The sequence below is a fragment of the Spea bombifrons genome, chromosome 11 (genome assembly GCF_027358695.1).
Source record: "Spea bombifrons isolate aSpeBom1 chromosome 11, aSpeBom1.2.pri, whole genome shotgun sequence".
NCBI classification, from domain to species: Eukaryota; Metazoa; Chordata; class Amphibia; order Anura; family Pelobatidae; genus Spea; species Spea bombifrons.
This window is the reverse complement of record NC_071097.1, coordinates 26,507,251-26,521,812: the sequence shown is the minus strand read 5'-3', so window position 1 is coordinate 26,521,812 and position 14,562 is coordinate 26,507,251.

Here is a 14,562-nt window from a genome sequence, read left to right as displayed (position 1 = left end):
AGAACAATGACAGTTATATAAACATTCACCAGGGAAATATGTTGTTGGATTTGCTTATTTTTTGCCATCTCATTATGCAGCTTGGACCTTTCAGGATTGCAGTCTAGCAAAAGGTCACAGGAAAATTTGATGAATATTCTCAGTTTACCCTACAGTAGAAATATACAGGGCAGTACACTTTACTCACTAATTCATCACTCTTAACTTTGAGCTTTGGCAGAAAGTTTCCGAAATAAAGGGAATTTGATGAAGACTGATAGCTGAGATGTCCCTTGGGTTGGCAGCCAAAATCTAGTAAAAACCACAGATCAGGAACCTATGTAGGCCCAGTTCTTTTATTGTATTATTTTTATAATAAAACAGTTGCAGTTTATAATATTCATTGTAGTCAATAATACATTTATAAATGAGTGACTTAATTATTACAAATCCATTAAATCCACGTGAGTTAATAAAGGAATACCAAGTATAACAAAATTCTCAATTTCTGGTTTTCTCAGGGGCAGGTCTATAATCTTTATATTCAGTCACTCATATTTGCAAGCTGGAACATCTAATTCTTTTTTACTATAATACAAATTTCAAGATAATTTGTTCTTTGTCCAAACCAACACTTTGTACAAAACATGTCCTAAAAACATTTTCAGTGTTTACACATTGCACTTTAATAAAGCAATTATGTGACTAGACGCATAACATTTTTGGGCACTGTTGGAAAATCAGTCTGTCCTAAAAGACACTATGTGTCGCATCTGGTTAGATTGCATAATAATGGTCCCAACAGCATGTTGAGCCCTTTTATGTTGTCAGTAACAGGAAATATCATTATAAAAAAAAAAAGAAAGGGAATTTCGTCAAATTATTCTATTTTTTGTTTAATAGCCCCTCAATAATATTTGATTGTGTGGTTGCCTACCATGAAGTAAAACTGATTTACATTATATTAATTTTGATTTAATTTATAATATAGCCCTAAAAAAGTTAGAGAATAATATTCCATAATAGCATCGAAGGTTAAGAATTGACAATAATCTTTGTGGGCCTTATGATCGTTTTGTCAAGATCTTTCTGGATGTCCATTTACACACACAAAACAATACAAATGTGCAGGTATATATATGTATATATATATATATATATGTATATATATATATATATATATATATATACATATATATATATATATATATTTATATGCACATGTGTACATATGTACATTGAACCAATTCTGCTAGCACTTATCTGTGTTTATATTTTAAAAATAAGGTAGACTCCATAACATTTCAAAAACAAAGACATAGTCTTAATGTAAAGCACACATACATAAAGTGAAATCCAAGCCCATAATAAAATAAAAACATTATATATAAAAAAAAAACATAATAAAGAAACAATGCAAGTACTTTAATGGTACATTGAGAAACCAGTTCTCCCCAAGTGTTTCTGGAACCTTTAATTCTAAAGGTAAATCAGATACCAAAATAAGGACTAAAGGATTTGCATCATGCTGCTATTGTACTTAATGGATATATTTATTTGGTCATAGTGGTATTCTTATTTTAAAAGCTTGTAGATTGGATGCATTAGGAATACTTAGGATTAGTTTGGCTTTGATAGATTTGATGTTAAAATAATGGAACCATAGAAAAATGACCCTATGTTTGTCACCCCTATTAAATTTTAAGGAGGTTTTGGCGTGCCTGACTCTTGTAACAATGTTCCGTCCTATAAACTCTTTAATGCATGTATGTGTTAGCATGAAAATCTGCTTGTTGCCTAGTTACCCAATTGCATTTTTATATTGTATTCTTCATATTCAGGTTATTTTATAAATGAAAAAAAAAGCTGGCAAGGACGTATTGCTTTCTTGAAACAGGCTAAAATAACTTTAACAAAATGTAAGAGGCCAAATAATGTATTCCCACAACAAAAGTGGTTAAACATGCTTATTGTGAAGAAGCCAAACTCACTTACACTAAAAAAAAAATGTGAAAGACCATCTGGCAACTGTTATAGCTTTTATATAAATCATCAGATGCAAAACCTCGCTGAAGGAAAACAAATTAAAGGGAAAACATAGCAGAGGAAATGGAATTTATTATTTGTATTGTAATGGTAGATGGGAGAAAGTGAAGACGAATGCATGTGAGAATTTGATTTTGCCTAAGTAAATGAATGACATAACGGTATGTGTAACTTTGGCCTTATGATGATCTCCCCTCCTTAGGTCCCTAGGTATCAGTTTAGAGCTTGTTATATTACAGCAGAAGGTGAATTTTTGAAACATAAAAAAATATTTTAAAATAGCTTTTACTTTAAGAACGGGGTTTGTGAAGAGGAATTTCCTGTTATGGAATGATATTACTATGTTTCCCTTCTCAATCAAGTAATTCTAAAAGGGAAATGCTACCCATATTAACTTCTATTAACCAAGTAATGACCTGAAGTAGCCATTTAGATTGCATTATATAAGGTCTATTAGGGTTTTATCTTCTTATTATTCTTGATTAAGGTCTGAGCAGGCCTGGACTGGCAAACTGGCACATTGGACAAATGCCCAGTATGCTGCTGGCCATCAGGTGCTGTAGTTTGTGGTCAATGGCTAGATGTCCCTGAGTCCACACTACATGAGTAAAACACGCTACGTGCAGCCGTGAATATCCAGGTATCGGCAGCACTTACTTAAACTGCCAGGGCCACCTCATCATTGCCAGTCTTTACAACAGGAAAAATAGGCATGTTAGATGGGCTGAATGGTTCTTATGTGCTATCAAATTCTATTTGTTTTATTAGGTATTTTTTGAGCAATCTCCCTAAATCAATTGATTTAGTTTTAAAAAAAAATCAGCTTTCCCTTCTAGACAAACACGACATGATAGCAAATATGCCCAGGTAGTAACCTAGGGTCTAACATATTATTGATGATCACTTAAGAATTGTGGTCTAAACCTTTGACTGTCATCAGAAGTGGTAGAGGCTAATACAGTGAAGGAGTTTAAACATGCATGTGATAGGCATAAAACTATCCTGAATATAACACAAAACTATGGACAGATTAAGGTTTTAAGCTCTGTATCAGGACAAAATGTCAGACTATATGAGCCAAATGGTTCTCATCTGCTGTCAAATCATATGTTTATATGGCAATTGCAGTTCTTATGATTTGACTTTAAAAGGGATGAAAAGGGATTGTTTTGTTTCTGGAATAATATCAGAGTAAGTTAATTATACATTGGTGAAATAAAGTATATGAATTTGACAACATATAGCAACTATTTATCCTATACGGTTGGTCCATTTTGTTCTAACTCTATCCTTACTTGTACACTGGCCGTGTCTCATATCCATTTATAACCTTTTTCCTATGCATGTTTAAATATCATAGTGTGATGTAGTTACTATGGTCGCCATGAAGATTGCTCTGCATTTAGCTAACCTTTCAGGTATATTATTTTAATTGTTTTATAGAAGGCCACATTTATACTGTACCATACTGTGCACCTTTTGATACAAAAAAGACTAAATTGTGTGCTTTTAATAAATATTAAAAAAATACTGTTAATCAGGCAGTTACTCTAGTACAGAACATCCTTAGTTATTTTCTGTGTAAACCATACAAATGTATTGCATAATTAGAATGATAAACTTGAAAATGTTAATAAACTAATTTGTTTAATAAGTTGTATACTAACACTAGAAAATATTTTTATCTCTTCTGCACCTTCTGCTTTTCCAATTGGTCGAAGGCTTGTTGAGGGCTTCAGTTTTGATCTCTTTGTAAGAAGCCCAATATGTTAGAGGTTTTGCATAAATATGAGGATCAGAAAATCCAAATATTGAATGGTTAATCTGGCTTTTATCCATCATCTGAGCAGCAGATGGTGTGATTTCTCTATTGTTTCCACTTCAGTGCACTTTTTTGTGCAGTTAAAAATTAAGCAGTATTACCTGATGGTGATTTTCAGTACACATGCTCCCATTACGATAAGCCTCACTACTAGCTATCACGTTTCCATTTTATGTTTCCTCATAGATTTTCAATGCATTCCTCATAAAATAATGAAGGTTAAAGGGAGAATGGTGCTCTGCATAGAAATTTGGTTGCAAATATTTTTTATCAATGTTAGTTTTCATAGGTACTTAAAATTTGACTGAAGGCAAGAACTATCTGGTCTATCTAGAATGCCTATTTTCCTGATGTAAAGACTCAAACTTTGATCTCTTTTTAATCTCACCTTGGTTAGATTCAGGATAGCCTCACCGTAGTAGCCTCTGACACTTATGCTGGGGGCATTTTCCCTTATCTACCACCCTCTCAGTAAAGTTAAATCTCTTGTTCTAACTTTTCTTCGCCATCTTAAACTTGATCAGCAGTGTCATACTTCTTGGCATGTCAGAACACAATGGCTATAGTAGGGACCAAGTTAGTTTACTACCAACTTGTTTATGCTTAAATCATTATTCAGATATAACTTTTACCCATAGGTAGGGATATTTGCTAACATTCTCTCCTGGTGACCAAGGAAACTCTTGTTGGGATTTTGGTTCTAATAACAGGCCAGCATTATATAATTAAAAGGAAGAAGAGGCAAAAAATCTGCAGGGCAACGAGACAGGGAAGCAGTCGGCGAGAAGGTAGGGAGTAATTATGCGTGAGAGACTGTGAGAGTGTAAGAGAGCATGTGTCAGGGTTGGTGTAAGAACTTAGAAGCAGGGGGTACTATCTCTTGCCAGGCACCCCCTATCAGGTAGTCTGCAGTTATAGGTAAGCAGGACCCACTAGATAGAGGTGGGTGCAAATAATAGGGATATAGCAATAAAATCTAAAAGGTAAAAAAAAAACAGCAATCAAGCAAGAGTTCAAATACTGGGTAATACAAAGAAGACACTGTAGCACAGCAAGGAGGGTGTCACGACCGAGGTACGGGTTCTGGAATCGACAGAATCGACGCCTCCTGGTGGAGAGAGGACACACTGCCACCAGGGCACAGGAGATACTAGCCGTTCACCACCGAGAGTATAAAGTAGGTGAAACACAGGAACAAAAAATAAAAAATAATAACGGTATCCAAAGTGGTCAGGCAAAAGAGTAGTCGGGGTCACACGCAAAGGTCAGGGCAGGCAGCAAAACAACGGAGGTCAGGTTCAAGCAGGAGTCAATACCAGAGAGACAATACAGGATTCAGAACGCTAGTGTAGGCAAAAAGGCACTAACACAGGCAAGATTGTAGTGCCAAATGAGGGTTTAAATATCCCTCCAACAATACAGATCCTCCTACCCTCCTAATTAGGGGGAGGAGGAAAAATTATAAATGTCACTTTAAGAGTGACATGAATATTCATGAATTAAGCCGTTCGCGCATGCGAGCAGGGAGCCGACCGCGCGGGCTGCGTCTCGGCGTCCCTGCCGGCAACCCGACGGAAGAGGTAACAGAGGGTAAGAGGAAGCTGAAGTCCAACGAGACACAGGAACCGAACCTCTGGAACACTGGAGCAATGATGAAGAAGTCTGTGAGGTTTTTATAATGCTACAGGTATCCACTCCTCCCCTATCTTGCTTTAATTGCAGAGGAGTTTGTTTCCATAACACATACCCCTCTGCTTGTTTGTTTACAGGCCATTGAAGGCTCGCCTCCTCAGCAGGTGCAAACGGCCACAACTTTAGACTTAGGCTTTGGCCTACTCCACAATCTCAGAGGTGTGACGGGAATGGAGCCTGACAACATGAAAGAGTGAATGATGGGGCCTGGTAGTAAATGAGGATGAGTAAAAATTAAGTTAGTTTCCGAAAGTAAAAAATCCTCCAAATTTCATCAAAACCAAAAGAGCAGGAAACAAAATTAGTCGTCTGAAAACAAATGGACCAAAAACAAGATAAAAACAGTGCATTTGCACAAGTCTTGCAGACAGTAATATTGGTTTTAGAGCTATGATTTTTTTTGCAGTAATGCCATTATTTTGTTTAGAATTGGTTTAAATGGGGCAAAAGTAAAATATTAAATAGTTTCTTGTTCTAAACCTTCTCTCCTCTCTCATCCCTGGCATTATGGCAAAATAAGCTTCCAGTAACAAGAGACGTAATTTAGATTATTATTAAATTGTTATTGTTATTATTATTATTATTATTATTATTATTACTATTATTTTGGGTATTAGATGAGAGGAACAGCCTTAGATATTCAGGTCTGAGTCTTTTCAGCAGGAAAAATGGGGAGTCTAGGCAGACTGGGTGGTTCTTATTGGCCACCAAATTCTATGGTTCATGTAAAATGAAACATTTGGGCAAGTAATACATTTACTTTAGCATTATACATGCAAACTGAGCAGAGAAAACAATCCATTACATCATGCACAAGAATGTGTTTATAACCCCCAAAAGATATAGTGGGAGGGATACAAAACAACTAAGTTAAAGGCAAAAACTGCAATAATTAAATAATTTAAACAAACCATTGAGAAAGTAAGAGGTCTCATAATTTGTTTTAATGTACCTTTAAATTATGCCTCACATTATAAAACAATTTAAAAAATTGAAACCTTCTAGGATTCTGCATTTTTATTGAATTTTATGGGATGTCGCAACTTATAAAAAAACCAAACAATAACCAAATCGTACTTATAAACATTTACAAGCAGCTTTTAGCTGTAAATAATTTAATATGTTGAAATAATTGAAAAGTGAAATGTTTAATACTTTGTCGGATTGTATGAGTTCAGACTGTGCTTTTGTCTTTAACGTATTCACATGTTAATGCTATAATCATTGTTTCTAGTCTGGCATATGGGAACGCTGAGAAAATATATGGTTTTGTATGGGTGGGTATAATTAGTTAATTATGAATGAGCCTGAGTGAAAAGTACATGAGAAGCTAAAGTAATGGTAATGTTTTCTTACTGAATCCAAGACAAGTGGCAATTTTCTTGTACAGCTGCGAGAAAATAAAATATATACACAGACAGAATTTCTAATTGTGTAAATACCTGGATTCGTTATAGAAGCTAATTAACTAACTTAACTGCGTGAAGTCAAAGAACACGCACATAAACACTATTCAGAGAGTTTTATGAAGCATTTTCTCAGACTTGTACATTGATTTGTAAGAAAGATTTATTCTTAACGTCACTGATTATCGTTAGTATCCATACATACATACAAACCCATAGCATTTTCAAGAGTAATTTGTTTTTATTTTATGCCATGTTGTGTCACTGCATAATTAAACCACTTAGTACTGTTGTGCCGTATGTATCATTAATATTCCAAAATCTAATTAGCATTTTTAATCACAAGCAATTAGGTATAAGCATTGTTTTCCATTTTGCTTTATGAAATATTTACAATGAAGTCGAACACAACAGAGCACTAAATAGGGAACTGAAAGGGTGTTATTTAAAAAAAAAAGAAAAAAACATTTTCAAAAAGAAAAAAAAGTAAAACAAATCCATTACAAAACTGGCCCCAAAAATCTCACCCTCTAAAAATAAAAGAGAAATATTTTAAATTAAAACTTCTAGACTTTAAGCTCCCTCTTGTGGATTGTTTCTCTTTTTTTTTACACAAGGGAATGCAAGATGCAAACGATAACTTTTAAAAAAGAATTATGAGGATCGTGAACCCATAAAGGGTTTTACTATACAATAAAAAAGTAATAATTACATAAATTATGTGGAAGTAAATAAATTAAACAGCATAAACAATAGATTTTTATGCATTAAATGACATTGGTACACTAGAGAATATATCCTATTTATCTTAACTACGTTCAATCTGTACATAGCTAACACATTATAAGAAGGTATGGCACAATCTGTATATCTATATGTCTATATCCCATTCGCATAACATTCCCCCTAAAAAGAATTATGTTAATATAAATATTGGTTTCTTAGATAGTAGAAAGTTAGGCCTTATCAGCATAACTTCAGAGACAGCCAACAATGCTTGTTGCAGATAGCCCGGACTGGTCATTTTGAAAATGACCATTTTTTCCTGTTGTAAAAACTTGCCAAGCTTAATTGGTCGTTGGTATTGCCTTGATTAGGATAGCTTTATGAATTGACTGAAACTGAAATAAAACTGATTAGAAATTTTAAGCACAACAGTATAGGACTTGATTTACATCATCTTACAGCCTACAGAAGTGATGCGGTCAATCGATTATTCTTCTTCGGTTTAAATTATTGCATAATTTTGCTTGAAACTGGAATACATGGACAGCTGTGATGTGGCCTGCTTGTGGTGCTGGTATAAAAAGTCATATTTGTCCCATTGAGTTCTGGACATATCTCACCAAGGTCTTCCATGCAGGTCTTAGATTAAGTGAAGGAGTTGGACTGAGAAACAAACATTTTAGCAAATTAGTAACAAAATGAAGCACAAAAAAATATTTTACAAAAGTGTAGTATGGGGATCATATACTCTGCATACAAAGGTAAAATAAGTCTTACAAGCTATTGTGTTGTTTCTGTGACTCTGGCAGGTCACTAAACCTCTCAGATATAGTTGGAAAGTGGAATGTAATATTACTAGAACACAATTATATATCTAAAAGTGTCAATGCTCTTATTTGGCACGCACAAAATACTATTCCCATTTAGAGACTATGTACCTTTCACACCAAATTGTTATCAAGTTCTTGTAGTTCTTTCCAATATCAAAACAGAATTTAATAAATCAGGTGAAGGGTGGCAAATTAGCACAGATTAAAAAGCTGTATTAGATTTAACTTGTCGATTTGAAAGTGGAAATACAAAATATAATATTTCTGTAACTCCTTTTGGAATTAATTCACTCTGTAAACAGGAGAGATCTTTTAAAATAAATGCATGATTTTTAATGATAGAAAGCTAATCAGATTGCACACTCACAGAATAAGATTTATTTTATTTTTTCCCATCTTAAAAAAGAAATCTCCAAACTCTGTTTCAAAGGTGTTATTGAAGTAAAATCAAGATGTGAAGCAATATTTTTATGCAAAAAAAGAAAAAAAAAATCAATATAGCATGTTATGCCTGTTAGCTAAATACACATTTCATTGGGGCAATATTTAAAGCACAATAATCAAAAAGAACTAATTCACCCTTTAACGTGTGTAATAGGAGCAGTTGGTCTCTAATTCCTCTTGTAGCATTTTTTTGTGCTTTTTAGAGGTTGTGTTCCTTATGGACAGCTCTCTGCCACATCTATAAGCCCCCGGGATCATATTCAAATGCGGAATTAAAAGCACACGATGTAACTCAGGGGCATAAGTCCTTAACAATGTACTTTTAATGAGGACAGATCATTGGCTCTCCTGTGAACTGCGCTGCCTCTCTCATTCAGTTCAGATGTAGCTTAGGAGCATAGGAAATTAGGAACAATTCATAAATTTAGCACGTTTCCTGGTTTAAAACTTTTAATAATTGTTAATTTTGGTATATTTGTCCACAACCTCAATTATCACTTGCTCGAGTTGTTAGACCTTTTTTTTTTTTACATAAAAAACAATTTGGTATATAAACATTCCTGAAAGGCTTATTCTTCAGAGAAGCAGACAAAAAACATTTGCTAATGAAGGGTTTTATTATTATTATTATCATTATTTCATTGTTATTTTTCAGGAATTAATAAAACAATCTAAGGAGTTTTATACTGAAGCTGAAAAAATACTAAACAAATAATTTTATTATTAAAATTAAAATTTCCAATAAAATGTGCATGATTCAGGCATAGTTAAACTTTTCAGTTTTACTTTTGAATTTAGACAGTGATGAAATGAACATATCTAACATTCAGGGGCTATCAAAATCTTACCACTACAGACTACAAAGTTCTTGGGACTTTTCATGTTTTTATGGAAAATATCACTTTGAAATCCCTGAGCTGAGAATTTTAATCTCATTTGTGGATATGATTGGTACTGAGGAGAGTGAAGAGAACACTTTTTTTGCATAATTTCATTTGTCAGGAGAATCTTGCCTCTGACATTGGAAGACTGATTTAATTGATTTTAATCATACACCTGAGATTGGAAAATTGAGCCTTCCGTCCTGAAGAATAATTCTAGACGGCCATAAGAATATCTAATTTGCAAGTGATCATTTATTTTTTTTTTATTTCGGGAATTCTCACATAAGCTTTGTTGTAGATTTACATAATAACAATGAAAAATCCTGGTTTGGAAACTCATGCTGTCTAGAAAACTATAAACACATGAGCGGCAAAAAATTAAAATGCTTTACAGATGTAATTATGTCGAAAGGTATATTTATTATGTATACCACATATGTAATTGTATATACCCATAAATGTTTTATTAAAACACAGGCATTCAGAGTTATAAAACTATATGCACGTTAATAATGAAAAAGATAAACATAACACACCAAAAATCATGATTATTTAATACAAGTTTTTTCATGTTTTTTTCTCCTTATTTTTGTAAATTGGTAACTCTTTTAGTGCATAATACTTATGAGATGCTGTCCACTTTTCATTTAACACTGCTACATATTTATAAATATTTTAATTAAGCAGTCACTGATATTCCATTCTTAATTGAACCCATCAAATCAATTCATTTACAATTTACAAAAAAAAAAAAGGATCAATAAATATTTTTAGGACAATATATTTTAAGGACACATTCTCTGTGAACAGTAAAATAAGCTGGGGCAGCTTTTTTTTCCTGTTAACTTTCAACGACAGCAATGGGAATTAACACAAAACATCTGCCAAATATAGTTTATTTCTTATATGGAATTAGGAACTTCTTTTTTCTACCTTATACTGGAAATCTTTTTTTCTCTGAATAACAGGAGTTACAAGAAATCTATTGGAGCTTCCTAATAACTTGGAACATTAATAATTCTAAATACTGTAAACCATATCCCATAACAACACCATTGCTATTCAAGTAAGGCGAGTGACGGAAATACACTACAAGTGTGAATTAGTATGTATCATTGGTATTATCTGTCTAGTTGGCAGCAGTCATATAATTTATTTTTGCATGTTATACAGTTCTATAATTTGTATCCTGTCCACCAAATAGATTCCAGTTATTTGCCAATTGGCAATGGGCATCAATACCCTTTCGACAAACTGGACTACAAGGTATTGTAAATGGACACATACAGAAAAAGAACACATATAAAGCTACAGATTTTATCTGCTTCCAACAACACGAGGCATTTTCACAGTTACGAAGAGATTGTTGCAGGCCACACAGATTAATTACCATTAAATTACTATTAGGGTATTTCTATTTTGAAGAATCAGATTTTAGATGACTAGTGGAATTTAGAATGCATTCCCTTTATAATGTAATCTATTTGTATTACTTAACAAACTATGGATACAAGTAACCTATACACGTTCTCCAAACACTGACCTAGACATGCTTTAATATGTTTGAACAGTGCATTCTGTGTTTAGAGTCAGCATGTTTGAGCTTAACATAGATACCTAAAACTTTACAGTTGAGCCATTTGGATTATCCATCTGTCCATTCTTGCCTGGGTCCTTCGCCATGGCTTGTGTCCTTAGTAACCTTAAGTTCTTATATTTCTTTAATAAATTAACCTCAATTACTCTAGAAGATTATTCCATAATTGCAGTCTCGGTAAAGTAATGTTTTCTCATACTTTAAGCTTCTAACCCTCTTTTGGTAGCCTATGACCACTCTCCCTATAATTACTCTTCCTCTACAAAAACTTAACCTATTTTGTTTAACTCAAGTGTCTGCCCTGATGCAGATTTTTGATCCATACCTTGCTTTTAAGCCTGTTTGTCATATCACTAATAAAAAATACTAAATAGCATGAAAATGAGTAAAAGATTCTTTAGCAGAATCTCCCCATATGCATTTGTCCGATTCTCCATCTCCCAGCTATATGACATGCAGGAGATGTGTTCTGCTATGTGATATACTTACCGCCAGTCAGCTCCAGCACATGTTTGATGAGAGTTGCCAGAAGGGTCTAACTAGATGCCCCCCATGTGTTCTGCAAGTGCTCCTGACACTGATTGGTTGATTCAAGCAGTCAATCAGTGGCACAAATCAGCAGACCACAGTGGTACGAATGTATATATATTTCTTTCTTTATCTATCATATTTAAAGGATACATGTTAAAGTACTTACAAAGAACTTGTTTAAAGAGCTGTATAGGAGATTTAGGTGTGCTTTTTAGTACTCTTTAAATTGGTCACCTTATGTAAGTATTGTGTATTAACTAATTAACTATAAGCTGACGACTGTCATTCTGTTCATTAGCATTATCCATTATTTGTCCATTACCTTAACCACTCAACTATTATATTCTCGAATAAATCTTGTTACACTAAACAATCTACTATCCCAATGTTTGCTATAAGAATCGAACAGAAAAAAATGAGAAATATGGAAAAAAATTGTATTGTGTGAAATTTAACTAAAAACTAACCCATAATATACGTAGATGAGACTCACAGGTGTTTCCTCTACTTTATTTGTAAGTTTCACAGGTTTATATCATGGATATCAGTTGCCATTAAGGAGGAAATTAGTGTCTGTGTCGACGATGATCCATCCACACCCTTGGGGCATTACCCTTCTCTGTGCCATCTGCCTGCCATAATGCAAGCTGTTTCCTTGACTGACTTATCTACCTGTTTTATAACGCCCCTCCTGCACACAAAAGAACACGACATTGTTGCTCACATAGCTGCCCTTGGCACAGTTTGAATGAGCGAGATATATTGGAACCTTTCACCATGTGCATCCCAATAAATCACCATACTTTACAGAAGACTTTAATGTTATTAAAGAGCAAACAGCACTTTGAAGGAAAATCATTTGCTCAGTAGATTGCTTCACTCAATCAACATTTCACTTTCTCATATGTGATTATGTTATAATGTCATAAATGCCAGCAAAAATATGATTCGTGATACACGTCTCCTAGGTATAATCATTTACTTATATGTCACAGAAATCAACATTTAAGAAATGTTAGCTGACAATATAAATGTTAGCTTTGTAATAACAAACAGTAACATATTATATATATATATATATATATATATATGTATATTATAATATATATATATATATATATATATATATATATATATATATCATGGGAGCCATATCTTTGGACCAAGAACAGACAGTGCTGGAGTAGCTTGCTTGACTTGTCAAGACCCAAAATGCATGGCAAATCTCTACATGAGAAACATAGCAACCACAGATGTACGGTTCGGTCTCTCATAGGCCTTGTCAGTGTGGTATAGCTGAAATCCCTCTAGGTGCAGCGCTGAAATAGCCTGGCCTATAGGTATACATATAAAACTATACCTAGACCCAGAGTCTCTGGGGAAAACACTGCTTCCCAAGGTCTTCCGACAACAAAATTTGGTTTTCTACCCTTTTGATTCAGTAAAAATTCACAGGGCTTTTTTTTTGGAAAGAAATCATTTTCTCTCTCTCAAAAAAAAGAAAAGAAAAGTAGGGAGAAAGTGAAAACAATGAACTTTAAATGAAAATTCTGAGCTTCCTTCTTCATTTTGATTTGTTTTATTATCAATCTCCTACCTCGTTTTCAGACATTAATAAGAATTAACACTATTAACAAAATTAGTTAAAATTTGAAATCCATACAAATCCATCCCTGCCCACTTAGGCCATTTAGTGCTGCCTGGGGTCCCACACATGACTAACCTCACCTCCTGCCCCACCAAACGAGGAGGAGCTTGAAGTGGCCTACCCTGGGAAGTTCCCAGGTATGCATATAACTAGTAGACATGCATAAATGGACCAAATCTGATTCAGACCATTTTTTTTTTATTTAGCCCTTTCAGTTAGGATATTAAGCAGGCTTTTTACATACAGAAACAAACTTAGTTGTCACTTACTCTTACTCACTTTCATTCACTCTCTCATGCTCTCTGTGAATGTATCTCTGCAATTTTTGCCAGCCATTTCTATATCCCTGTCTCCTTCCCGGCAGCTCTGTTTCTTCTCTTGTTTTTTTCTGGCTCTTCTGCCCTCTTTCATCTGTCTTCTTTTCTTCGTCCGCTGCTCTGTGGACATGGCCACCCGGTGAATTTACTGGCAGGACAAAATAATAAAGATTGTTTCTTTTGTGGCCAAATGTTGGTACTTATCTTTTCAACTGCACATTCCTTTGTCCTGATCTTCATCTCTATCTCCCTCTCTCTTTCCTTTCGTAAAGCCTTCCTGCATCATAACAAACAGCCTGTTAATGCCATTTCAAAAACCCGCCATTCCTGACTGGAACTTTGCATAAAAGTACCATAAGGCAAGATGGCAAGCTCGCAGGCAGGGTTCTCAACTCCTCATATGTATTAATTTGTTAAGTGTTATGTGTAACTGCCGCATTTAAATTATACAACGGTTTGTAAATTGTTGGTGCTTAATAAATAAAAGGTATTAATAATAATACTAATAAAGACAGATTCACTGAGAAAGATAAAAGTTTCTGCCATGTCCACGGGCAAGTGGACAAACAAAGAAGACTCGAGGAGCAAATTCAATAGTATTATAACAATATATGTACTATACCTCTATATTGACTTATTT